This window comes from Mesoplodon mirus, assembly GCF_964341445.2.
Source record: "Mesoplodon mirus genome assembly, chromosome: 2".
Classification (NCBI taxonomy): Eukaryota; Metazoa; Chordata; class Mammalia; order Artiodactyla; family Ziphiidae; genus Mesoplodon; species Mesoplodon mirus.
Window position 1 is genome coordinate 76,925,228 of NC_138977.1, and position 26,411 is coordinate 76,951,638.

Sequence of the window (26,411 nt, forward strand, 5' to 3'; positions counted from 1 at the left end):
CTTTTGTAGTATTTTTTTAAAAAGCTCCATCAGAGATTCTATTATTCACGTGGGCTTGATGCTTTGGAAATAAATTTAACTTTGTTCAATCACTGACTCCTCACCCTCATCCTATTATAATTTTTAGTTGGTATTAGTAAAAATAATTGCCACCTCTCCCATAATAACCTTTCTGTTTCATTCCATGGCCAAGAATATAGTTTAGTCTCATCAACTGAAGTGTGATTTTTAAAAGTAAAATTTCCTACGGTCTCTTAAAAACTTTCTCTTCAACCCCATATTCACATAGTAGCCAGATTAAATTTCCTAAAACTCTGCTTGGCCTATTATATAAAAATCTTCAGTGACATGGAATTTCCAATCATTTAACATCTTTATAACACCACACTAGCTTAATATTTATTGTTGCTTATAATGAGACCTTGGTCAATATTAGATTTTAGGTAAAAAATTTTCTATATCATTGAACTAGCCATGCTGGACCACTTGCTATGCTTTGCATATGCTGTGCATTTTTCTCCATTCCTTATCACATATTCTCCCTTAGAATACTCTTTCTTTCTGTCCTATTCATCTATTATTTCTCATTTCAAATTCCCCTTCCATGAAACATTCCCAAAATAGTCTAATCCACAGGGTTAGTTAAATCTTAGAAGTAAATGGACTCAATGACAATGTTCCTCTGTAATGTATAATATAGTCTTGACATTGACTGTCAAGTCCCTGTTTTTATTTGTGTTTGCTTTGTCTCCTCATATTCAATACACAAAATCTCATGATTAGAGAGTTTTTCATACACCCTTTTAGACACTCTGAAGACTCTGCACCTTATAGTTTAAAATTAATATCTTCGTTGTTGAGTGTCATCATTTCAGAGATTTGACATTCAGAAAGGCATGGGCATGGTACACAGAAAGCTCTCTGAGGAGCTAGGGCCATGAGGTAGAAATGCAGAGTGATTTGGTTCACTGGGAGTTAACAGGGAGGTAAATGAATAAGCAAGCTAAAGCATCAGAGAATTGTTCTCAAATGAAAAATACCTTCAGGCCCTTCAGGCAGCATTGAAAATATCCTTATTTAATAGGCTATGGTATTGCTCAGCCTTTTCTTACATAATGTATTGTCTTTGTTTCTATCCTATTATACATGTGAAATATATTGAAGTCAAATTGTTTCTAGTCTCTTCATAAAATATATATATATATATATATACTTTATCATCTTCTAGGACTCTTCAAAGTTATAAAAGACAAAGAAACTGCATTTTCAAATATTTTGCACATAAAACTGTTTCCAAAGTAAAGCCCAGAATATTTTTCTTTAGCTACCCAGTTTCCTTTAGGAAAAAAATATAAACATGTTTATTGCTTTATTGCTTTATTCCTTCAATTGTTGCTCTTTGAATAAATGCAGCTTAAAAGTAGAAAATAGCACACAGTAAGTCTTCAAGAAGCCCTTATTCATGGAACGTAAAGGTATAGGGTAGTTAAATTCAGTTTTTTATCTTCTGTATTTTTATATCTTACTGCTTAGTTAACTAAATAGAAACATTTCCCCCCCCAAATATGTAATTGATTCCCTCTCTAGAAAATGAAACAGGGAATTTCTGGAAAATTCTAACTTCATTTCTATGTACTGACTAATATGACAATTCCCATGCATCCATTAATTATTTTCAAAGAGCTATTTCCCAAGGGTTCTGAGGAATCCCAGTCTCATGAGATCATAAGATGAAGTGTAAGAAAAAAGTTTGTGTTCAAATACATTGGGGAAAACTGTCTGTTCAACTTTCATCTGGAGATTCATAGTGCACATTTCAATTTTAAAGGTCTGAGGAATCCTGCAGGAAATAAACTTTTTATTTTGTATGTAACCTGGAATCTTCCTAGCATTTTACATAGTATTCTTCAAAGCAGTACTTTTCAAACCATCTTTGTTAAAGAACATTTTTTTTGTCTTTAAGCCATCATGGTATAATACTTTTATAAAATATTATAAGTATGTGTCATTATAAACATTAAATAAAAAAAATAAGCTCCGATTTTTATTTTTAGCTTCAACAGAGATAATATAACACTTCCACATTTCTAGAAAATGCAAAATACTTACATTCAGTTTCTCTTTTTAGACTGAGCCTGGTTCACAAATCATAGTTTGATTAGCATAGTTATAATATACATTGTTTGCCAGGATTCTAGAAGTTTCTTTAGGTTAGTTATAGAATAATTGATAATAACATAAAATTAATAACTTTAAATGTTTTCAGTAGACTCTGTTCACTTGGGATATATCATATTCATTATTTTCCATATTAAGAGGAAAACAACCCACAGTCTAGTTGGTTCCTTACCCTTTCTCCAGCCTATTTTTCTTTAGATTGGCTTTTCCTATACATAAATGTATTTGTGTAAAGTAACATTTTGTTGTTGTTGTTCCTGCTACAACTTATAGATTGACCTTTTTGTGCATTGAAGTTTATTAATCTTCTTTTTGTCTAATTCATTATTGGAAGATCAATGGGGTTTGGGCATAAAGGATTAAGGATCTGACAGGAGAGGTTGGAGGATCAAGGATCAGCTAAGGTGAAGGATAGAACAGTGACTATAATAATGTCTTGAGCATCTTCTTCAAGTACTTCTGATGTTCATTTAATGATTCATCACATATTGGCTCTGTTAAAACACAGTGATACTGAACTCACTTAATGTCAGAATACTCGCTGTCTTGACAGTTTGATTTGGATGGAAGAATTATCTACTTCTAGCAGCCAGTCCTTAGCCTTGGCCAGTTCCTTTGTTGTGAACCAGAGGAGTTAGAAGGTCTGCCTCAGTGTTTCCTAAATTCTCGATTGCAGCATGTGACTTGGCTGACTTTTGGGGGAAGATTTGGAATTACCTGTCTGTCTATCATCTATCTATCTATTATACATTATCCCTCAGGTCTCACACTAAATCATTGTAGCTCAGGAATCTAAGGTAGAGCCAAGTTTACATCACTACAAACCCCCAATGCCATTCTGATGTGCAGCCAGTTTGGGAAACTAATTCACATGGCATAAACCTTTGGGTAAGTAGGATTATGTGACACAGGGTACCTTCTTTTTCAATCTAGCTCTCATACTCTCTAAGAGAGTTTTGGGGGTAGGAAATTTTGAGGAGGCCCATATCTATCAAAAGTAGTGGCATTTCAGCCATTACAAGATTAAATGCCTTTGTCAGTATGTAGATGATTTTCAAGGTTTGGGCAACCACATGTATGTGTGTGGCCCGTGAAGTTCTCCCAAAGAACATAGGGGTTTTAGAAATAGCTGCTATTATTTAAAAATAAAAATCATTGCAGGGGTGTGTGCCAATTATTGAATCATCTGCTTATAACTTTCAGCTCTTCTAGTTCCACATTTGTCTATCTCTAATCTACTATCTCTAAACTACTTTTAATTAACTAATTAATTTTGCTTTTAATCTTTACCTTTTTAACCATGTCTTCTTCTGATTTATTGAGCTATTGATGCCTTTCTTAATCAAAACTGACTTCTAGAACCTGTCACTGTGCTGACCCTGGTCTAGTCTCCACCACACACTGCCTCGCCTGCTGACTCTCAGAGTTGCTATCAGTCTACTGTAGTTTTCTTAAAGGTGTAACTATTGATATAGCAATAACGGATTCTGAGGAAAAAATGAACACTTTGTTACTACCTGGACTCACCAAGAAGACCTTAAGATTCCTCTCAGCTTGACTAAACTTTTAGAGAACAATTCTTCCTGCATCTAGACCTCTGACCTCCCTTTTCTTAGAGAATTTAATTTAGAAAACTGGTAACTTCAAAGTTCATCTCTGTCCTTTTGATATTTAACACTTTTTAAAAGCCTTTGGGCAGTCTTACAACCCAGGACTGTCTTTCTCAACGACCTGAGCCTTCCATTTGAAATGTAATCAAGGAAGATGGCACCTTATCTCCCTGAGTCTGAGGGAGGGTAAAGGCCTAACTTCAGTGGCTGCCTTGGTCCAAGCTGTAAGAGGACCTCCAGTCATGAAGATAAAAGAAAGTTTACTTTTCCTTTGTATAAGGCCAATTAGCAAACTCAAATGGCTTATGATCTCCTGGCCCCTCCGATACAATAGCCTTGAATAAAGTCTTCCTTGCCTGTTTTAGCTTTGTCCTGCACACTTTTTGCTTATTTATTTTTCATATGCTAATCTAAACCTCGAGACTAATAAGATATTCTATTACTAATTTAAAAATTATTAAATGACTATGAAAACCTTTTCTTTACAATCATTGTTTATTTTACACTGCCATTACATTATTTTGTATCTGATAACATCAGGCAACTTTGCATCACTTAAATATAAACATATTCTTCATAATTTATATCAAACTGTAGAATATTATTTTAATTGTAAACTATTCTTATTTAAACACATGATGAAAAAGAATAAAATTTGTATGCCAATTAAATAATAATCCAGATATTTTTCTAAGGATCTATTCTGCCTTTGAAATGCTCAAATGTCTAGCTTAATAGTGAATGTCTTGAGTTTTCCCATTTCATATTTGCTGTATTATGTTGCGTTAGTTTTTACCACATGATTCATCTGAAATGATGGTCATCATCATTCCCTTATATGATGTAATTTTATAAACATATCTGGTTATTTCAATTTTTAATAATTCTGGCTCTATTTTTAAAGACATCTCTCTGAGTATCCTTTTATTATTTTAACTTGCTTTTATAATATTTTCTAAAATGAGACGAAGAAAACAGTCAAATATTTTAGACAGTTCTTGTTGATATTTCTTTTCTTTGTAAAAGTTTATAATTTTTATTGGCTTTATTTTTCAAAAGAGTGTTCACTGTAAAATAAAATAGAATTATAGTTTCTGGACTTTTCAATAACCACTTGGTGAATGATAAAAGCCTTTTGTAATATTCAGATTATAATTGCTTATCAGTCATCTTGACATATTCTTACTCTTTTGCCACCAGAATGCATTTAAGGACTATTTCTTACTTTTAATTCCAAATAGTAATATTTAAATGTTATATTTAAAACATTAAGGATATATTATTTAATGTAATTTCCTGGGCTTTTTTTGTTTTTTCTTCATATTCAACGACTAGCTGTAGTTTGATCCATGGCTATTAACTCTTGCGGATGCACCTTCACCAAGCTCCTGACAAATTAGAGCCTTGGTTTAGAAAGTAGACAGGTAAGATTGGAGATGAAGATCTTTAACTGTATTTTGTCATGTAAAACAATTCAGTTGAGTTTGATTTTTTAGGTTAAAGAAATAGAAGCCCTGAGAGGTTAAGTAAGTTGCCCAAATTTACATTGTCAGAAGGTGCATTAACAAGGACCTGACTCAGGGCCTCAGGAAGTGAGTGTGTATTTTCCGTCTCTGTTCCCTCAAGCATTATGTGGCACATTTTTATGATTCAAGGACCCATTTTCTTTATCCTTTTTATCATTTTCCACTGCTAAAATTCATTGATCTTAGGAAAATCACCCTGTGTGGTAGATAATGCTTAACTAAATGTGAAATACAACAGTTCAGTGTTCTGTAATCAAAATCAGATATTCAGTTTTAAATTGTAGTATTTTGATGTGCTCAGAGGTAACTGTATGCCTGGAATTTGAAGTAATGGATTTAATGTATTTTGAAAACTGTTCTTCTCTAGTCCCAGTTTCCCCTTAATTTTACATTGCTTGATGTGCTTTCTGCAGCCCTCTCGCCCCATCCCAACAGAGAGCAGAGGGTAAGCATCCACTGGAGTTACTCGTATTCCCTTTCTTTAAATTAGCTGATTATGGGCTGAGATAGATGTCATTCTCTATGAGGTGTGGAACTTCTTTTTTTAAAATGACCAGTCTCTACAGACCAATTAAGCAAAAGAATGCCGAGCCTGCTTCCGACAGGTAAAGCTCTCAAAACACACAGCAACTGCCAGCCTATGTACCTCTAAGCAATTTCTGTGAGAGGATTTTCTGAAAGGTTGAGCTAACGGGTTTGAGTACAGCTGTGCACAAGGTTTTGCAGAGCCAGCAAAACTAAGAAAATGTTAGTTTTTGCCAGTTTCCTAGAAGAGCAGTCCTCTGCTTGCATAAACGAGGTTTGTAGAAGTGCAAAGGATTCCTTCACTCCTAAAGACCGCTTTTCACTTGGGGTAAGCAGCAGGTTTGAACTCAGACCACCCTGTGGCCTTCAGTTGCTTAAATATAAAAGGGCAAGTCAAGTTTTATTGAGTAGATTTGGCTAAGCTTATACTTTCATCCTTTTCCCTAAGCTTTTATCTTCTTTGCAAGGGGAATTTCTCAGCAGCCTTTTCTGCATAATGACATCTGAAATACTGTCAACCCTAATCGATCTCGGACTTTTTTGAAGGAGTATCGTATATTACTTAGGAATCAAACTGCATATATTTTCTTTATTTAACATTAAATTTATTTCAGTATAGTAAATGGAATGAACCTAGGCTTCAGAATCCAAAAAGGCTTGGATCAGAACCCTGAGTTCAATTACCTAATAGTTGAGTGTTCCTGGATAAGTTAGTTAACCCTTTCCTACTAGTCTTATTATTCTCAATCCCCAGCTCACAGATGTGGTAGCCACATCTGCTTGCATGCCTGCAATGTATTTAAAGAGTGCCTGACACAATATGTACTCTCAATGAGTATGTCTCCCTTATCCATACTCTGTATACTTCTAAGAACAAAATCAGTCTGATTTAAAAAATATATATATGTTTTTAGTAGAAGACCCTGCTGAGTTTTCCAACCATGCTCCTATGTGTAACTAACATTATGATTTTCCCACTCAGGAAAGAACAGTGTTTTGGACCAATCTGACGAATGAACGATTTTTCTATGATCCACAAGCTCAGAGTTATTTTTACATTTTTAAAGGTAAGATAAAAAAACAAAAACCAAAAATACTAGTTTGTGACACAGGAAGATGATATGAAATTGAAATTTTGGTGTCCATAAATAAAATTTAATTTGAACTCAAATATGCTCTTATGTTTAGATATTGTGTATGGCTGCCTTAGTGCCACAAAGGCCTGGTGAGTAATTGCAACAGAAACCAGATAGCTTGCAAAGCCTAAACTATATACTACCTGGTCCTCTATAGATAAAGTTTACAGACCTATGATCTGGAATATTGGGTATGATCATGTCAGTATACTAAGAATGACTTCATTAAGTAGATCATTGCTCAAAAAATATCAACCCAGATAGTAAAATTTAATATGGAACCAAACAAAATATTCACATTGACTTTATCATTGCTTAGTGTTTGTTTGTTTTCTGGGATGTGAATCACAGAGATGGGGGAATGAAGTCCAGCCACATACTTTATTCCAAAGAACTCAATCTGGAGTCAGGAATCTCTAAAGCCCAAATTTTTTTAGTAAACTTTTCTTGCAATTTGTGTAACTCATTGTCCTGCCTAGGAGTCAAGTTTCCTATTTGTAATCAAATAACCACTAGGCCCAGTCATATCTAAATTTCTAAAGTTTAAATTAAATTCTAACTACCCTTTGTCCCTTATCACTCATAAACTTAGTATTTTATTTAATAAAATAAAAATCATGTTAATATTTATATAAATTTTTTTGAAGAGCCTAGTCTTGAACTCTTTAAGTTGGCCTTAATGACTTTTTAATTCAGTTGGCCAGAGTTTGCTTTTGGAAATAATAGAAAACACAGTGCATTAATTTTTTTGACACTGTGACTTCCTGGACTATAAAATAATTAAAAAGCACATTCTTTTGTTCTTTGCACTTCAGTTTTCTTTAATATTCTAAATATTTCTAAAGATACTGTACTTTGAGAGCTCTATAAATTTAGTGCCTTTATTTAAATAATAAAATTACAGAAATGTTGGGGAAAAAAGTAGAGGAAAGTTACACATCATCTTGTATTTTCTTGTGTCCTTGTAACCATTTCATGTTCTTTTCAATTTTTTGATCCCAAAATAAATGTGTTCATGCACCTACACATTCAAATGAAAAGATGGATGAAGGACAAAAGGATTTAGCTCCAAAGAAACAGGACAGTAAAATAAGTTGTTAAAAATTAGGGCAGCATGATAGGCAGGAAACAACTAGGGCACTGCAATTCAGAGATAGGGAGAAGTAGAGGGCAAGGAATAACATAATATGACAAGTGAAGAATGAGCTGGGTCTTTACATTATAAAGGAGGAAGATGGAGCACCTGGATAGGGAAGGAAAATCAAATGAACATCTGCTGACTCCAAATAAGATGTCAATACTCCAAAGGTGAGATATGAAACTAAACAGGAAAAGCAGTAAACGGCTCCAGATTGTTTATGAGAAATTAGAGATTCCATGAAGATGAAAGAGATTTATCTGTTACTGTAGCCAAGTTTTTAATTGCTTTTGTAAGTTTTTAATAGATTTTTAAAATCCTAATATATTGTTCATGGTGGATTTGATTTTAAAATACCACAATTGAAATAATTCTAGTTCTATTTTACTTAAATATTATTCAAAAATTCAGATGGTGTCTTATATGACTGAATATTTTTAAACTTTATATAACCCATTGATATTCTGCATCATAATTAAAAATTCAAATATTTATAATGTAATAATAAATTTTTTCATATAAGAAAGTAAAATATAAGGTCCATTTTTGTATTCTTCCAATTTCACTGCTGGTTTGTTTCCTAAAACTCATATTTCAAAAATGTCTTGACATAATTAAACAAACAAGCAACAATCACTTTTCTTCCCAAAATTACAAGAACAAGAATAGGAATAAGAATTAGAACAACAACAATAAAAAGAAGGGCCAGATGCACTAGATAATGTAGGATGTTTTTTAACAGAAATTTCCATCTAAATGATATGAGCACTACACGAAGAACAGTAGTCTGAAGGAATAAATATGCTCTCAGTGTGAGACAAACATCATTTACCAAAATCTCACTGACTTCATAGCTCTTGAGAAGAAAACCAATAGAAACCAGTAAATGTCATCCCATGCCTTAACCTGTGTCAGTACTCTGTGCCCCGAATGCTGTTACTTACTTAAAAATAATTTCTGCCTGAATCTTTGTGAGTTTCCAGATGATAACAGTAAGGTAGTGATTTTGTCACTAATTCAGCAAGGATGAAATTTATTTGCTAATGTCTAGAGGCATTTTGACAGAGTTTAAATGTGAAAAACTGACTCCAAATATTTAGACTCAATTACCCATGTGTGGAGAGGCACTTTTTAAGAAGAACTAATGACAGTCACAAGGATGTTATGCAGCTAAGATCAAAGAATAATTTACTGTGATGTGAAAAAAAAATAACAAGATTTTGCAGTGTTTCTTGTGGAAATGGAAATTCACTTCTTTTTTGTTGTTCAAGGATAAGCCCAGAGGGAAATTCATCAGTTTTATATCCTCAAGTGAATCTATGAAATATATTCTGTAAGTAGTAAAGGTCGGTTTGTCTTCAAAGTTTCTTAACTACCATTTGTATTTATTGTTTAATGAAAGCCCTCCTCCCAACCCTTGCCATGATTCATCCTTTTTAATTCTGTCACGACTTCTCTTTTTGTACTAATTTCTTTGGCACAATTTATTCTTAAAATCCAATCTTAATTGCTTGCCAGAGGACCAAAAGTCTCAAGACAGTACCAACATTCCATAACAGTTTATAACCATTGGAGAGCTATGGTGTTTTCTCTGTACTTAAAATTCCCCATAGACTTAGATGTTCAACTTATTGGAAGCTAATGTAGGCAATTTTGCCATGAATCAATAAACTCATACACATATTTACAAAGAAAACAAGGAGATTATATTGTAAGAAAATTAATTCTATTCTTCTCTAGAACTTGAAATAACTGCTTTAAACCAAATATTTTGTTTATTATTTACGATCATTCATATTTAGATTACAGGTACCAAGTGACAATGTATAATTTCCTTCAAAAAATAACATAACCTGTCAAAATGATAAATAAGCACTTACACTTTTTCTTAGCTAAATCTTATGCAATCCCTCCCAAGGATATTTATGTATTTGCATCCCAGGAGCCCAGCTGTATTCTAAACCAAGTAACAAAGACACCTACACAAACCACCTGTGTGCTACTAAATCTCCAGTCTCAACTCTACCCTCTTTTCCTTGCCAAGAAGCTATAGTCCATCTCTTGCTTTGATCAAGATTTCATATTTCTTGTCATTATCAAAACCATATATTCCTTTTTGGTTCTAAAATATGTATCAAAGAACAGATTAAGCAAAATTATGATATACTGATTTCCAATTCAGAATCACCACTTTAGGCAACAAAGACCTTCCATGCTGCTCCCAGGAATAAGGACACAGTGACATGGACCTTCAAGAAACACTATCATTGTCTTTGGTGTCTGACACTTTAATGATTCCTGGGTTAGGATTTCAGGTCTGATGTCATTCTTTCATTCCTTCATTCAATTGCTTGTTTAATTAAGAAAACTATTTTTAGTGTCCACTATGTGCTAAACACAGCCATGGTACTGGGAATAATAATAATAATGGCCAACTTTATTGGATGCTTACTATAGTAATGAGTTAAAAGCTTGACACTTATTTGTCATGATATATCTTACTAAGTTGTCTGAGGTATGTGCTAATGTTATGCCCACTCTAGAGGAGAGCACAGTGAGGGTTAAATAAATTAAACAGCTTACTTCAGCAGGGTTACACAGCTAATCAGGAGCAGAGTACAATTTGAATCCAGGTGCTAGAACTCCAGAGACTACACTGTTTATAACTTAAAAAAAAAAAAAAAGTATTTCTGGTGTAAGAATTCTCATAACCTAGTGGTAGAGGTCAAGAATTAATCAGATAATGGCACCATAGTTAGACTAGCATAGAGCTATGTATATGTTGTTTTGGTAAGATATAGAAGGTGCAATAGTACATTTAGAGGGAAAACATTTTTTGGATTAACCACCTAAATTCATTACCATATTGCCTCCAGTGCCTTTAAATAAGTCGTTATGCAAGATAATACATGGAAAAGGTTCAGTGTATTGTTTAATTTATATATGTGAAATGATGTTTGTTTTTTGTCTTTTCCATACTTATCTATATTCATGACGGGCATTTTCCACTAATTAATTAATTAATTAATCCATTCATTTATTTTATCATTGTCAGCAAACATCTTTTGTTTGCTTGTTTAAAGATCTTTTGTAGATGCAGGAGATTTAATTTTGAACAATTCAGACAAGATCCCTATTCACACAGTGTTTTTTTTCTGGAATACTTTTGCGGGGATGAATCTTCTCTGATTCTTAGGACATTTTGACTGTAACATGAAACTTCTGGCATTAGAGCATTTTAGACTCTCTGAAGGGTACGTCTAATGCAATGTTGCTATATTCTTCTTTGAGGAAAATTCTTTAAATACTGAAAATTTTAAGATTGGTAATTTATTATTCTACTCAAAGATACTTCCTTCCAGATATATTTTTAATGATTATGTTTTTAAAAATCTATACTGCTCATGACATATATAGAAAATATCTATTGCACTCCAGATACAGGAAGTTATTCAGTCAAAATAAGATTGATAAGTAACCGATGCTTGAATTTAATATACTCAGACACTGTAAAGTGATATGCATAACAACAGAAATAGGCATGGTTTTATCCTCAATGAGCATATAACACAAAATCATATTATCAGCACTGACAGATAAAAAAGAAAGGGCTAATACCAAGAGACAAGTGAAACGCAAACATGAATGGAATACTGCATAGTAGGTACACACAAAATATCTGCATATGTGATTCACTGAACATGAAAGTTATACATTGAAAAGGTGAGGGACCAAGAAAAACGTGCTGCTGAAATGATATTCAGCCCCAGACACTATCTCGTGTGTCATCTTTTGATAGTAAAATTCTAAACATAACCAGGTTAATTAACTTAATGAATAAGGGACCCAATAGTGACTAACACATTTAATACTCACATGCCTTTTAGATTTAATCACTCTTAAAAACATATTTGAGTGCCTGCTACAACATACAGCATATTAATATCTGTTCTATATTATGAAGCATAGAACCTGCTGAATTTTCATCTTTCTAATAATTAGCTACAATGCTTCATGATAAATCTTACCTTTATATTATCTTTCCTGCATATCTGTTGATAATTGACACATTTATATTTACTCAAAGTGACAATAAATCATGTTTAGTGGATAAAATGAATGCCGAGAGAAGGAGGGTTTAGATTTCAGGTTTCTCTTCTGAGTTAATATACCAAGGATCTTAGTCTGCTTGAGACTCCAAACTTTAGAGCAAGTTTTCTCAACCCTGATAGTACATAGAGAAACTTTAAAAAGATATCTATATACAAGCCCTACCCCCTGGAGATTCTGATTTAATTGGTCTGGAAATAGGGTTCATCATTTTCTTAATGTAAATTTTAACATCTGTGTTATTTCAAAGCTTCCCAAACGTTCTGAATGGCAACCATGTTTAGGAATCACCCATCCAAGTAAGATGTATTGGTTAAGATACTGATGGGAAATAGATGCCACATTTAAAGAACTAATAGCAAAGATCTTTTACTGGGAAGTGGGCAGAGTTCAAACAACCAGAAGGGATGGGATCAGCAACATCAGAAAGTTGTTAGTTCTCCTAGTTTGTAGGGGCAAGAGGAGGGAGTGATTTTAATAGAACCCAGCAAGCACTATGGCCAGAAGAGAAGGGGCTTCAGGAGAGGAACCTTGGCCATGATTAAATAAAACAGCCACACCGAAAAGTAAGATCATGTGGAGAGGGAAGACTTGGGTGTATATATGACAAGGGAGTGGGATAAACAGCCGTTCCCTCCCTACTGCTGTTTTGCAGTCTCTGGCCAGCACATCCCTTCAGTAGAATCTGAGCATTCAAGGACAAGAGAGCTTAAGATTCAGGCCATAGTAGTCAGGTGGATACAGAGAAAGCTCTGAGTACACTAGATGGGAAATAACCAGCACACTGAAGGACTTTCCAATTCAGTATATACATAATTTTTTTAGTTCAATCGTTCTTTTTTTAGTCGTGATCCCACATCTTTATTATATCACTTTATTCTTAAGTCCTGGATTTAAATTTGCATAAAATATGCTCTTTGGCTTTATGCAATGTTTTTTAAGTATATACAATTGAAATTTGAAAACTTTATTTAAAAAAAATACTGCACTGATTAGTTTAACTCAAAGCTGAAAAAATTACTATTATAAATTCTGTGATAATCTGATTAGTAATAGCACTGAAGTTGTAGACGCCCCATACCTTAGTCCTGAATGATATGGTAAGATTAAAAAATACTTTAAAATATTATTATATTAAAAGCTTACCATAGTCACTTAAAAATAACTTGGTAATAAGTATATTACAAATGGTTATAAAATCATTTATTTCACATTATTTAATTGACCCTCAAACAGTTTTGTCAGTTAGCTTTTAAAATCATTTGAATTCCAATTAAAAATGAGAAATCTAAAGCTAAGAATTATTACAGACACTTGAGTTGTTTTTAGACTGTTTTGTTGGCTTTAGCTTATAATATTTGTGAATGATTTTGCATCCCTTTCAGATGGGTTGGACTATATTTTTCTGCAGAGCATCATATAATTGATGAGGAATTCAACCCCTCAAAAATTTCTAACAAATGATAGTTTCAATAAAATAATTTGTACTGATTGCCTGTGGGCAAGGCACATTGTTAAGTATGTAAAGTGATGATATACAAAAACAAAGAACTGATATTCCCCAGGTCAACTCTTTGAGGTAGAATAGGTTAAAATAAGTTATATACCAGATAAAAGGCTAATAAATAGTTATTTCTGTGGCTCTAGCTCTGCTCTCAAAATTCAAACCTTCCAGATCTATAAAAAATCCCTTTGTATTGCTAAAAACTTAGGAGACCTGGGGATTTTGAGCAAATGGCCATTTTCTCCATATTCCCTCTGGTTTCCTGGCTTTGAGATTCTGGTTAGGCACCATGATAGTTTTTCATCTATTTTATCATATCATCTAGTGTGATCCCCTGATTAAAAAAACCCAAAACCAAGGGCTTCTCTGGTGGTGCAGTGGTTGAGAGTCCGCCTGCCGATGCAGGGGACACGGGTTTGTGCCCTGGTCCAGGAAGATCCCACATGCTGCAGAGCGGCTGGGCCCGTGAGCCATGGCCGCTGAGCCTGCATGTCCAGATCCTGTGTTCTGCAACGGGAGAGGCCACAACCGTGAGAGGCCTGCGTACCGCAAAAAAACCCAAAAAAACAAAAAACTAAAAAACATCAAAACACCAACATTGTGGGACAATCATCCTTTTTTTTTCCTAAGTCCCTTTTAATTACTTTCCACCTTGGTGATTATTTCAGTCACAGTGACCTTTTTGAAACATGCCTGGTATACTCAAGCCTCAGGCCTTGCACTGTGTTTTTTCTTGATTAAAAAGACCTTTACTCATAGAAACAAATGGCTCACACTGTCATCTTCATAGCTTATATCACATCATCAGAAATGTCTACTCTGAGTAATTACAAACCTGTCTTCTTGATCAGCAGGCTCCACCCATTCACCTTACCTATTTGTTTGTCTCATAGAAAGTACTGCCTTCTAACAATGATATATTTTATTTCTTTTAGTATTTTTATTTTGTATCTCTCTCTATTACAATAGTCCCATGAGGGCAGGAATCATTGTCTCCCAGTGTTTGTTCACTGTTGTAGCCCCAGAACCTAGCCCACTGTAGGCACTATAAATGTTTGTTGAATGACACAGACATATCCAACATGACAGCACAATATTCTCACACTCAGTATAATTTACTTGATATAGAAATAAATGAAAGCAATTCTGTAACTGATTTATAAGTGAATGTTAAAATAATAGCTAGCACAACTTGTGGGATACAGCTGAAGCATTATGTATAGGGAGTTTTTAACTCTAAATGATCAATTTTCAGAGAAGGCAGCATCAAGATAATTAGCAAAACATATGAGCTACAAAGTTCAAGTACTTAAGGCAAAATATGCTGACAGAAAGCCAAAAGAAAAAATAATAAAAATTAAGTGAAAATTCATTTATTTCTTAAAAGAAATGATATAGGCAATTTTGTCTAAGTGATTAAGGGAAAAAAGAGAGAAGACAAATATACAATTTTTATAAAAAGGGATATGACAATCAATGCTACCAAAATTAAATAGAAAAGTGCATATTGTGAATAATTATAGGCAATATATTTAAAAATGTAAATAAAATAGATGGAAAATTATGATAAATTTACAATTTAACAAACTGACATACCGAGAATTGTAGAATCTGAACAAGCTTATAGTGATTAAACAAATATAATTAGTGGTTAAAAACATTTTACCAAGAAAATATCAGGCTCCTAGAAGGATCTACAGGCATATTTCATCAGACATTTAAGGAACTGTTAATTCCACTTGTACATAAACTCTTACAAAGGAAAATACCACACCTTCCTAAGATAGCCTGAATGAGACTAGTACACATGGTATCAAAACCATTAAAGGACATTATGGGAAAGAAATATTTAGAATTAAATTTACTGATAATCACAGATGTCAAAATCCTTAACAAGTTATTTAACCAAATCTAACAATTTATACACAGAACAGAATACATCTCAGCCATATAGATTTTCTCCAAGTATGTAGTAGAATTTCAGCACTAGAAAATCTATTATTGAAATCACTACATTATCTTTAATTTTATTATATATGGGATTAAAATATTTTGATAAAATTCAACAACCTATCTTAATAGCAACTATGAATAAAGACTAATCAAATAAAGTACATCTACAAAATCTTTACATAATTACATAATAATGAGAATGTCAAAAGCACTTTCTTAAGATTTTGAAAAAGATAATGACATTAATTTACTACTCCTATTTATGTTTTTTCTAGGGTTATGGTTAGTACATCATAATAATAGAATAAAAAATGTTAATAGTTGAAAATATATGTAAATAAACATTCATTATTTGCATTTGATAAAATTGTCTACATAGAGTGTCCATAGATGAATGGATAAAGATGTGGCACATATATACAATGGAATATTACTCAGCCATAAAAAGAAATGAAACTGAGTTATTTGTAGTGAGGTTAATAGACCTAGAGTCTGTCATACAGAGTGAAATAAGTCAGAAAGAGAAAAACAAATACCGTATGCTAACACATATATATGGAATCTAACAAACAAAAAAGGTTCTGAAGAACCTAGGAGCAGGACAGGAATAAAGACGCAGATGTAGAAAACGGACTTGAGGACATGGGGAGGGGGAAGGGTAAGCTGGGATGAAGTGAGAGAGTGGCATGGACATATATACACTACCAAATATAAAATAGATAGTTAGTGAGAAGCAGCCACAAAGCACAGGGAGATCAACTCAGTACTTTGTGTCCCCCTAGAGGGGTGGGATAGGGAGGGTGGGAGGGAGATGCAAGAGGGAGGGGATATGGTGATATCTGTATATATATAGCTGATTCACTTTGTTATAAAGCAGAAACTAACACACCATTGTAAAGCAATTATACTCCAATAAAGATGTTAAAAAAAAATTAAATTTTTAAAAACTTAAAAAACCTGGAACTAATTTAAAAAATTAAAAATAAATTTTAAAAAAACTGGAACTAATAAATTTGTTTAGCAATACTGCTGAATACAAAATTTATAATTAAAATTGAGTTGATTTGCAATTCTATATGCCAGCAATAAGTAGTAAATAAAGTTTAAAAAATACCATTTGAAAAACATTTAGATAGATACATACCTACATACATTGTGTGTGTGTGTGTGTGTGTGTGTGTGAGGGGTATATTTTAGGATATATATCTAAATCTAAGAAAAAAAGTCATTAAATATGTATAAAAATTTGTAACTCAATATGTGCAAGACTATTATGGAGAATACGGTGATTGAAATATAAGCAAATACAGAAATATACTATGTCTGGATTAGAAGTATCAGTATTACTAAATGTCTGTTTTGTGAAAACAATCTTTAGATCCATTGTAATTTTGGAACATTCATCTCGTTTCATTTGTCTATTTGTCTATCCTGAGAAAAGACCATTCTTCTATATGAAATTTAGATTCAGTTTTTCTGTTTCTTTAATAATTCCTTTCTGGAGTAAGGAAGAATTGCTTCAATAAGACACACAGAACAAATGGTGAAAGGAATAATTGATTTATTAAAATAAGATCTTAAGTTGACCAAAAGTCAAGCCACATACTGGGAGAAGGGGAAATATATTTGTACCTGCAACTTTAAATGATTAGTATACCAAATATATGTGGAAATTATTTTAAAAAATAAAATATACAATAAGAAAAAATGACAATAATTAATATAACTTTCCTCAGGAGAGAAAAAAAAGTGGTCCATTAATATTTAAAAATTCACTCAAGCTTATTAATAATCAGAAAATGCAAACAACTTACAATGAGAAATCCATTTCACACCTGTAGTCAAGTAAACAGTATAATTTCCAACAATTTCTGAACCTGTATGAGTTGTAGAGTAATCCACATTTTGGCACTAACTAATAACTTTGAATCTTATAATCTAATAATTACGTTCTTTGGTTGTTTCTTCACTGTATAACAGGGGATAGCAAACTTGTTCAGGAAAAGGTGAAAAAAATCCAAGTGTTTATGGACAGTAAAATGGATAAATATACTGTATGCACATGTATAATAAAATATAGTGGGTAAAATAAATAAATGGTATCTATATGCATTAATATGAATGAATCTCTTTTTTTGAATGCATCTCTTAAATGTGAAAAAGAGTCATAGAATACATAATGTATAATATTATGTAATACATAATATATACAGTAGTTTCCATTTACAAAATGAGTAAAATTAAACAGTTTATATAGAATGGATTCATAAGTGATAACATCCAAAAACTGAAAGGGAAAAATTAATAACATTCAGTACATTTGTTTTCTTTGGGAGGAGAAAGGCACATGTAATCAAGGAGGGTCACGTAGAAGGAAAGAAGTACTGGCATTGTTCAGTACAGAGGTGTTTATTTACTATTATTCTTTAAACATATTCTCTTTTAATATATATTTCACCATAATTTTAAAAGAGATATGCTTTCCAAAGAGTGGAGGCAAAACTTCTTCAAAATTCATGGACTTTCCCTTCATTGAAGTTTCTGGGAATCCAGCAGTCTGGGGCTTACTGTGACATCCTTCCAAAATGAAAGTTTTCTAAACTTTGAATCCAGTGTACTGGGCAAAAGGTAAAAACATGTTGGGTCTTTGGGATTTTAAAAGAAATAGTTTGGCACATTTAGAAATCACTTCCCCACCCTATTTATTGTAGAAAACTGTAAGGCTGCCTGGTTTAAGTGATCTCAGAGTTGAGAAAGACTCTCCACAGTCTTGTCTGCATAACAAACAGCTCTATTGATTGACATTTGAATCAACAAGTGGAAAATTCAGATTCTCTCTGGAGGAAGTAGCAAGATTTAATTGAAGAGTTACACTGAAGACCACTGTAGTTTTGGAGCACAAACATGCCCTTTTTCTCAAATAACTATTTTCTCTTTGAGGATCACAGTCTCCCTCTTTGATTGATCTCCATAAGGCCTTAAAGTCTAAGCTGCTCTTCAGAAACTGTATTGCTTTGGAAGTTTCAAACAATAAAGGTATTTTTGGCTAGCAATATATCATTACCAAGTAGAACTGGCATACTAGTTACGTAGAGGGAAAGGCTCCCAGAACTCCTGAATACACGAATACTTGCCTGAACTGACAACTGATCGTTCCAGTATCTTACTTCTGCTGTATTGCCACCTTCCTTTCAGCTGACATGCACAGCTTTAAAATTTCAAACTTAGTTGGCTCTGCAAGATATACTGTCACCCACGAAAACTGCTGCAGTAGACAGCTCCCTCAGATGTAGTCTGAAGGAGAGAGAGTAAAGGATATCTTTCCAATTGCTAAAGCTTTAAGTATTGTATGCCTGTTCTCTTTGCCTGGAAGGAGAGACAAGAGGTGTGGGTATATGTCAGTATGTGAAGAGTGACTAATCATTTGGCTGGATGATCAGGGATTTCCATATTTAAAAAATGGAAGCTAGGTGACAAGGAGTTCTACAGATCATACTTTGTAATAGAGTATTCTAAAAAGGTCTACAATTGTGAGAATATTTTTTAGTATTTTCGTTACCAGTTGCACTCTCATTTAAAGATTGCAGGGAAGAAGTTGGAAAATAAAATAGAAGTCATTTAGCCTCTTTCTACAGCAATCTTCCTGGAAAAAAACAAAAGCAGCCATGAAATCACAAAAGGGTTTTTTCTGAGGCATCTCATCAAGGCTGAATTGTCTAAGTGATGCATAAACCTTTAGAATTCACTTAAATGCTTTCAGGAAAGCAAGCAATGGAAAGAAGGCTGGAAGGAATGAAGGGAGGGAGGAGGGAGGAAGAGAGAGAAAGAAGAAAGAAAAGAAGAAAGTAAGCAAAGAAGGAAGGAAGGAAAGAAGGAAGGAAGGAAAGAAGGAAGGAAGGAAGGAAGGAAGGAAGGAAGGAAGGAAGGAAGGAAGGAAGGGAGGGAGGGAGGGAGGGAGAGAAAGAGGGAGGGAAGGTGGAAGGGAGGAAACATAAACAAACACGTGCAAAAATAAAAAAACAAAACCCCAAAGCAAACTGCTGTTAGACACAAAATTGAAAGTAGATCTCTGGCAACAAACTAGGTTTCAGGACATGCCACTTTCACTCAAGTTACAAGAGCCTGGAGAAATTTTTAAAACTCAAAGCATAAAAAAAATCTGGGAGAGGGCGTCCCTGGTAGCGCAGTGGTTGAGAGTCCACCTGCAGATGCAGGGGACACGGGTTTGTGCCCCGGTCCGGGAAGATCCCACATGCCGCGGAGCGGCTGGGCCCATGAGCCATGGCCACTGAGCCTGCGCTCCCGGAGCCTGTGCTCCACAATGGGAGAGGCCACAACAGTGAGAGGCCCGTGTACTGCAAAAAAAAAAAAAAAAAAAAAATCTGGGAGAGATAGATAACCTGGCTTACACACGTGGATTCTCAGGAAACTGCTCCATCCATTAACTCCTAAAATACCTGAGTACTTAGATTGTCAGGTGCTTCAGTTCTCACAGAGTTACTAAGAACAACTTTTGAATTCCTTGGGCTAAGAGACAGAGGATGTCAGTTGAGTTGGCACACAAAATTAACCATCTTAACTACTATATTGTCAACTTAGCTTCTGATTATTTTCCAGAGTTCACTGACCCACTTTACTTCCAGATGGCTAGCGACATGTGATGTGCAGAAGGGAGAAGGCTAGGTTGAGGAAAGATTAATGCTGGGTTGGCTTAAATTGCTTAAATTCACAGATTTGAGTTTTTTGATTTGTTCATGCATAATAACGTGCTAGGAAAATTGCTCAAATAATATAATTATTTATCTCATTTGAGTATGGTATGACAATAATATATAAACAGTAGGTAGTATTACAGGCATTTATTTCATAGCATTGCATTTTAGTTATAAACATTTACTTTATTTGTATTGCAATTATGATATTTATTTTGGGAGAAACCATTTTACTGTGGTGGGTGGATTAAAACAATGGCCACAATACTTCCTCGCATCCCTGTATGCACACCCCTTGGCAAAGTGAGTTTACAGTTCTTTCCATCAAGATCTGGATTCTATTTTCTCACCCCTTGAATGTAGCCTAGTCAGATGGCTTGCTTTGTTGAATAGGACTTTGGAAAACGTGATGCTGGCATAAGATTCAAATGTTCTTGAGCATTTGGGCTTGCCCTCTCTTGCTGTGGCAAATGTAAGACCATCACTCTGTGAACATATTACTAGCCATTTTAAAATACACAATTCAGTGACATTTAATACATTCACAATGTTATAAAACCACCACCTTTATGTAGGTTGTGTAGGAAATATTTCCATCACCTCCAAAGAAAAACCCATACCTTTTAAGTTCCTCATTGTCCACCCCACACCCGCCCCCTGCCCCAGCCCCTGGCAACAGTAATCTGATTTCTGTCTTTATGGCCTTACCTATTTTGGATATTCATATAAATGCAATAACACAATATGTGACCTTCTATGTGTGGCTTTTTTTGAGATTAGCAAAATATTTCTGAGGTTCATGTACATTGTTGCATGTATCAGCACTTCATTCTTTTTTATGCTGAACAATATTCCATTGGATGTATATACCACATGATCTTTATCCATTCATCTGTAGATGAAGATCTGGATTGTTTTCACCTTTTGGCTAAAGCAAATAGTGCCTCCATGAACATTCATGTACAAGTATTTGTTTGACTACCTGTCTTTAATTCTTTTGGTATATAAGCTAAGAGTGGAATTGCAGGGTTAGATGGTAATACTACATTTAATTTTTTTGAGAAACTGCTAAAAACTGTTTCAACAGTGCCAGTGCCATATTGCCCTGGTACATCCCCTCCATTAATGTACAAGAGTTCCAGTCAATTTCTCCCCATCCTTGCTGACACTTGTAATGTTTCATTTCTATTATTATTATTATTGTTATTATTATTATTAAAGCTACTCTTATGGATGTGAAGTGGTATCTCCCTGTCATTTTGATTTGCATTTCACTAATGACAAATGATACTGAGAATGTTTTCATGTTCTTGTTGGCTCTTTGTATATCTTTTTAAAAAAATGTCTATACAAGTCCTCTGCCTATTTTTTCCAGTTTTATAGAGAAACAATTGACATATATTACTGTGTAAGTTTAAGTCATACAGCATGATAGTTTGGTTTACATATACTGTGAAAGGATTACCACAATAGGTTCAGCTAACATCCATCTTCTCATATAGATACAACAAAAAGAAAAGAGAAAAAAAAAAGAAAAATTGTTTCCCCTGGTGATGAGAAGTCTTAGAAATTACTCTCTTAAAAGCTTTCCTATGTATCATATGTCACTGTTAGCTACAGTTGTCACATTGTTCATTACATACCCAGTCCTTATGTATCTTATAACTGGAATTTTCACTTTTTGACCAACTTCATCTTTTTTTCCCTCAGAAAAAAAAAAAAAAACACCCATATTTATTTAGTTAAACATTTCCCCTGACCTAAAGAGAAAGATGTCAAAAACAAACAAACAAATAAAGCACCTAGGACATATACATAAGCATGTAGCCCCACCTCCACTCTGGAACCCAGATAACCTACAAGCAAAAATAAAGGCGAAGTTCCATTCCAGAGATAAAATTATCTTTTCTTCTGGAAGATACTTCCATATCCTCTTCCTCTCTCTTCTTCTTATAGCTACTTGGACCTTCAGAATAGCAGTTTTTCCCTGGACAGCCTCAGAGCCTTGGTTTTTATTTTTCATGTTCTTTAACATGGATGCGTTTTTCAGCATGTCAGGCAAAATCGGAAGGCAGATTTTGCTGCCATGGATGTACACCTGCTCCAGCTGTGCCACTAGGCTGTCTTTGGACTGTGATGTTGGACATCTACCTGTCCATGCTGTGCTTCACCTCAATGAGCTTCCCTTTATACACCTTGCTGGTGTTTGACTCACCTGTCCTGATGTGGACCTCGGCCCCATGTAGGGCTTTAAATGGCACAACGATAGACATCTTGGTGGGAAGAGAGACCTACAGTTTTTTGATTGGCTTATTTGTCTTCTTTTGTTGAGATCTAAGAATTCTTTATATATTTTGGGCACTAAACCCTGTTAAAATATTTGATTTGCAAGTATTTTCTGCCAACCTGTAGATTGTCTCTTCCCTCTCTTGGGACAGCTAGAATTCTCATACATTGCTGTTTGGAAGGCAAAGCTGTATAGCCATTTTGAAAGTAGATTGGCAGAGCCTTTTTCTGTTAAACAATTATTTATTATATAACTCTGCATTTTCACTCTTAGGACATTTTCCAAGAGAAACGAAAACTTATTTCAACACAAAGACTTTTATGTGAATGCTCATAGAAGCATTATTTATAATTGTTAAGAACTAGAATTAATGCAATGTCCATCAAATAGTGACTTGATAAACAAAACAAGTTGTACTCTATGCATATTAAATATCAAGGACACATAAATATAATTATCTATATACAGTTGACTCACTGTGTTTGACCCACTTAATTTCAAGAAGTATTTATTTGGACTGAGACTACTCTTGCAAAGTAAGTAGCACTTAATTTCAAAATCATATTTTTAAAATTTACATTTCATATATCATTTTTATTAAATAATAAATGTTCTACTATTCATTATTTGATACTTTACTTACATTTTATACTTTTCTGGGAAGTTTAATGACATAGTAAAAATAATTACAGAGAAATGAAGCAACTACAGTATAATTTTTCTTATCTTAAGCTTATTCCCTGAAAAAAAAAAGTGGTTTGATGCATTTTAAGCATGTCAAAAGCAGACAGACTAGTATCAAAAAATGCCTAAAATCTTAAAAAGAAAATTTTTTGCCATACTGTCATTTATGTAGTTGTAAATTTATTACTTTAACTTTTTGATTTCTGACAATACATTTCAAAGAAAACATTTTAATGACAAAGAATTAGTTACAAAATCAGCATTTTCAAACTGTCATTGACAAGAAAATGATAAAGACAATCATAATACTTTTATAAGGGGAAAATCCATTTATGAGTCAATCAGAAAATTAAATAAGAATATATTTATGGTAGTGGCTCATTCACCTGCAGTAGTTATATTAGATTATAGTTCCCTTTATGAAAAATATTTTCCGGAACAAAAATCACTTAAACTTATATTTTAATGAAATTAATTTAGTAATAATAGCAAATACTTCTATAGCTTTTACTAAATTCCATGCACTATTGTATTTGCTTTATATATATTAACTCAATCCATACAACCCTATGTCAAGGGTACTATTATTGTTCCTATTTTAGAAGTAAGAAAATTGAGGTGTAAAAACACAATTTGCAGATACTTATCCAAAGAATACAGGATGCAGCTTAGACTCAAATTTAGGGGTCTAATTCAAAGACTTTTTTTTTTTTTAAGAATTATGCTGTGCTGCCTCTCTTAAGATTAAAATGTTAACTTTAGCAACAAACAATATAGCTATGCTTCCAGAATTATGTCTGTGAGGAAATTCCACTTTCAGAAGAAATGCTTCTTGGGTCGTCACTTGTTTTACAAATGAAGAGGAGGTTGCCAAGGTCATGCCCTCTCTTAAAATATGAGCTTGAACTACTGCAGTGGGAGCCAAGTTTAGTTCAGAAGAGCTCCCCTGAAGTGAGCTGCCAAGAGTAGTACTAGCCTAGGGATAAAGCCTGGGGCCAGAAGCAAGGTGAAGAATTCTATCTGAGCACATCAACCTGAAGTTAGGGACCACAAGTCAAAGTGACTCAAGAAAAATAAAAAACCTGAAATATTCTATAACTATTAAAAAATTCCATTACTCTAGGAGATGACTCATAAAGGATATTGCTGTGATTTATGTCAAAGAGTGTTCTACCTATGTTTTCCTCTGAGAGTTTTATAGTGTCTGGTCTTACATTTAGGTCTTTAATGCATTTGGAGTTTATTTTTTGTATGGTGTTAGAGAATGTTCTAATTTCATTCTTTTACTTGTAGCTGTCCAGTTTTCCCAGAACCATTTATTTAAGAGACTGTCTTTCCTCCATTGTATAGTCTTGTTTCCTTTGTCATAGATTGACCATAGGTGCATGGGCTTATTCCTGGGCTTTCTATCCTGTTCCATTGATCTATATTTGTTTTTGTGCCAGTACCATACTGTTTTCATGACTGTAGATTTGTAGTATCAGCCACTATGTAGAACAGTATGGAGGTTCCTTAAAAAAATAAAAATAGAGCTACCAAGTGATCCAGCAATCCCACTCCTGGGCATATATCCAGAGAAAAACATGGTTTGAAAGGATACATGTACCCCAATGTTCATTGTACTGCTGCTTACCATAGCCAAGACATGGAAGCAACCTAAATGTCCATCAATGGATGAATGGATAAAGAAGATGTGGCACATATATACAATGGAATATTACTCAGTAATTAAAAAGAATGAACTAATGTCATTTGCAGCAACATGGATGGACCTGGAGATTATCATACTAAGTGAAGTAAGTCAGACAAAGACAAATATCATATGATATTGCTTACATGCAGAATCTTAAAAAAATGATACAAATGAACTTATTTACAAAACAGAAACAGACTCACAGACTTAGAGAATGAACTTATGGTTACCAGGGGGAAGGGTCAGGGGGAGGAATAAATTGGGAGTTTGGGAGTGACATGTACTCACTACTATATAAAAAAATAGGTAGCCAACAAGGACCTACTGTATAGCACACAGAACGCTGCTCAATATTCTGTAATAACATAAATAGGAAAAGAATTTCAAAAAGAATAAATACATGTATATGTAAAAAAATTTTTTTTAAGGTTATAAGAAAACAAAGTTCCAGTACAAATATAATCTGTGTTTCTAAAAGAGTAGCCCACAATTTAAATATTGGAATTTTAAATTACATTAGTAACAACGGCAGTGAAATTAAAATTATTGAGAATAAATCTGAAAACATACATGCAAGACCTCTGTGTGGAAATCTGTAAAACTGTTGAAAACTTTGAACAAGGACTAAATTAATGGAGAAATATCCCATGTTCATTCATAGGAAATATCAGTATCATACAGGTATCTGTTATTTTCAAATTGATCTATAGATTTATTATAATTTCAAACAAAATTGCAATAGGGTTGTATGATAAATGTGACAAGCTGGAACTAATAATGAATGAGGAGGGCCAACTTTTCCAGTATGCAACGCAAGCACAAGGATAGAAAACAAATGACCACTAGAGAACTGTAGGGAACCCAGAGACTTACCCCTAGATAATTGAAAATGCTATATATATGACAAAGATGAAATCAAAAACTTGTGGAGGAAAACAGGGTATTAAATAAATGAAACAGAAAATTATGTTCATAAGTAAGATAAAAAAGAGTGATGCTTATACCTTACAAAACAATGGATCTCAGAGAGATTAAATAGGAAAATATATATTTTTTAATTTTTAACTAAAAAGACATTAATATTTCAGCACTAAAGGAGGGAATGTTTCTTAAACTTTCAAAATGACTATTTGTAAAGAAAAAATTGATACCTTTCACAATATAAAAGTTAAAAATGTGTCAATTTAAAAAAAAAAACACTGTAACAAAACTAAAAAGACAAGTCTCTTGGTTGAAGGCAATAGGAGTATAAAGAGCTAAGGAGGGCCTCCCTGGTGGCGCAGTGGTTGAGAGTCCGCCTGCCGATGCAGGGGATACGGGTTCATGCCCCGGTCTGGGAGGATCCCATATGCCGC